Here is a 3,767-nt window from a genome sequence, read left to right as displayed (position 1 = left end):
GCGTCGCTGATTGATGTTTCTTGATTACCCACAAGGAGCTCTTGTTGAGTCTGTGCCAACGTCTTAGACAAGATGTCCTTAACAAAGGCGGATGCCATTTCTTCAAGACGTTCGTCACTTGGAATTTCGTTTTCGATGGCCTCCATTTTGATATCATCTACTGGTTGGATGACTGTGGTGTTTGCTGATAAAGAGTCTTGTGGTGCCTCAACTGGAGTAATAATGGCTTCAGTGGCTTCATTGTGGATAGTATATTCTGGTAGGATTTATAATTATTTTATCATTATTATCATTATAAATTATAAATATTATTGTACAGTATCATCATCATTATATATTATAATGATATATTTCTTACCTATTGATGTGTCGCTGATTGGTGTTTCTTGATCACCCACAAGGAGCTCTTGTTGAGTCTGTGCCAACGCCTTAGATAAGATGTCCTTAACAAAGGCAGATGCCATTTCTTCAAGACGTTCATCACTTGGATTTTCGGCTTCGATGGCCTCCATTTTGATATCATCTACTGGTTGGATGACTGTGGTGTTTACTGATGAGGAGACTTGTTGGTCCTCTAATGGAGTGATAATGGCTTTGGTGGATGCTTTTTGGATAATATCTGGTAGGACTACAATTATTTTATTGTTATCATCATTTTAAATTATAACTGTTATTTTATATTATTATCATGTATTATAATGATAGATCTCTTACCCTTTGTGGTGTCGCTGATTGGTGTTTCTTGATCACCCTCAAGGAGCTCTTGTTGAGTCTGTGCCAACGCCTTAGACAAGATGTCCTTAACAAAGGCGGATGCCATTTCTTCAAGAAGTTCATCACTTGGATTTTCGGCTTCGATGGCCTCCATTTTGATATCATCTACTGGTTGGATGACTGTGGTGTTGACTGATGAGGAGAATTGTTGGTCCTCAACTGGAGTGATAATGGCTTTGGTGGATGCATTTTGGATAATATCTGGTAGGATTACAATTATTTTATTGATATCATCATTTTAAATTATAACAGTTATTTTATATTATCATCATGTATTATAATGATAGATCTCTTACCCTTTGTGGTGTCGCTGATTGGTGTTTCTTGATCACCCACAAGGAGCTCTTGCTGAGTTTGTGCCAACGCCTTAGACAAGATGTCCTTAACAAAGGCGGACGCCATTTCTTCGAGAAGTTCATCACTTGGATTTCCGGCTTCGATGGCCTCCATTTTGGTATCATCTACTGGTTGGATGACTGTGGTGTTAACTGATGAGGAGACTTGTTGGTCCTTGAATGGAGTGATAATGGCTTCGGCAGGTTCATTGTGGAAAATATTTGGTAGGATTATAAATATTATTATTATTATTATTATTATTATTATTAACATTTTAAATTTTAAATATTGTACATTATCATCATCATCATCTATTATAATAATAGATTTCTTACCTATTGTGGTGTCGCTGATTGGTGTTTCTTGATCACCCACTAGTAGCTCTTGTTGAGTCTGTGCCAACGCCTTTGACAAGATGTCCTTAACAAAGGCGGATGCCATTTCTTCAAGACGTTCATCACTTGGAATTTCGTTTTCAATGGCCTCCATTTCTATATCATCTACTGGTTTGATGACTGTGATGTTTGCTGATGAAGAGTTTTGTGGTGAATCAACTGCAGTAATAATGGCCTCAGTTGCATCATTGTGGATAGTATATTCTGGTAGGATTTATAATTATTTTATCATTATTATCATTTTAAATTATATATATTATTGTATAACATCATCATCATCATCATCATTATTATCTATTATTATAATAGATTTTTTACCTATTGCGGTGTCGCTGATTGGTGTTTCTTGATCACCCACAAGGAGCTCTTGTTGAGTATGTGCCAACGCCTTAGACAAGATGTCCTTAACCAAGGCGGATGCCATTTCTTCAAGAAGTTCATCACTTGGATTTCCGGCTTCGATGGCCTCCATTTTGACATCATCTACTGGTTGGATGACTGTGGTGTTTGCTGACGAAGGGTCTTGTGGTGCCTCAACTGGAGTAATAATGGCTTCAGTGGCTTCATTGTGGATAGTATATTCTGGTAGGATTTATAATTATTTTATCATTATTATCATTTTAAATTATAAATATTATTGTACCATATCATCATCATTATCTATTATAATAATAGATCTTTTACCTATTGCGGTGTCGCCGATTGGTGTTTCTTGATCACCCACAAGGAGCTCTTGTTGAGTCTGTGCCAACGCCTTAGACAAGATGTCCTTAACAAAGGCAGATGCCATTTCTTCAAGACGTTCATCACTTGGATTTCCAGCTTCGATGGCCTCCATTTTGACATCATCTACTGGTTGGATGACTGTGGTGTTGACTGATGAGGAGACTTGTTGGTACTTGAATGGAGTGATAATGGCTTCGGTGACTTCATTGTGGATAATATCTGGTGGGATTATAAATTATTATTATTATTATTATTATTAACATTTTAAATTATAAATACTATTGTACATTATTATCATCATCATCTATTTTAATAATAGATTTCTCACCTATTGTGGAGTCGCTGATTGGTGTTTCTTGGTTACCCACAAGGAGCTCTTTTTGAGTCTGTGCCAACGCCTTAGACAAGGTGTTCTTAACCAAGGTCGATGCCATTTCTTCAAGACTTTCATCACTTGGAATTTCGTTTTCGATGGCCTCCATTTTGATATCATCTACTGGTTGGATGACTGTGGTGTTTGTTGATGAAGAGTCTCGTGGTGCCTCAACTGGAGTAATAATGGCTTCAGTGGCTTCATTGTGGATAGTATATTCTGGTAGGATTTATAATTATTTTATCATTATTATCATTATAAATTATAAATATTATTGTACAGTATCATCATCATTATCTATTACAGTATAATGATAGATTTCTTACCTATTGAGGTGTCGCTGATTGGTGTTTCTTGATCACTAACTAGGAGCTCTTGTTGAGTCTGTGCCAACGCCTTAGACAAGATGTCCTTAACCAAGGCGGATGCCATTTCTTCGAGAAGTTCATCACTTGGATTTCCGGTTTCGATTGCCTCCATTTTGACATCATCTACGGGTTGGATGACTGTGATGTTGACTGATGAGGAGACTTGTTGGTCCTCAACTGAAGTGATAACGGCTTTGGTGGACGCATTTTGGATAATATCTGGTAGGATTATAATAATAATAATAATAATAATAATAATAATAATAATAATAATAATAATAATTATTATTATTATTATTTTAATTTAATTATGGCCTCCATAACGTTATTTTAAATTATGACCTCCATTACGATATCATCTACTGGTTTGATGACTGTGGTGTTTGCTGATGAAGATTGAAGAGTTACATAGAAAGTAAGTAGGATTTGGGTTTTCCGAAAATTCACTGATTGTAGACACAATTATAGTTAACAACTACTCCAACAGAAATATTTTTTAAAATTTAATTGATATTCGAATCTCAAGTTAAAAAGAGTGAATTCAAGAAAGAAATGTCTTGCCTGTTGTGGTGTCGGAGATTGGTGTTTCTTGACTATTCTCAAGCAGGTATTGTTGACTATCTGTCAACACCTTCTTGACAATGGTTGATGCGAATTCTTTGATTCTTAATTCATTAATTTGATTTCTTTCGATGGCCTCAATTCTGACATCTTCTACTGGAGTGACATCTGAGGTGATGAGTGAGGTGTTTTCTTTTTCCTCAATGGGAGTGAGTGTATTACGTTGGGGATATT

Source organism: Anneissia japonica, unplaced genomic scaffold, assembly GCF_011630105.1.
Source record: "Anneissia japonica isolate Jap-2015-1 unplaced genomic scaffold, ASM1163010v1 scaffold287836_len1076198_cov165, whole genome shotgun sequence".
In the NCBI taxonomy this organism is placed as follows: domain Eukaryota; kingdom Metazoa; phylum Echinodermata; class Crinoidea; order Comatulida; family Comatulidae; genus Anneissia; species Anneissia japonica.
This window is presented reverse-complemented; position numbering follows the sequence as displayed.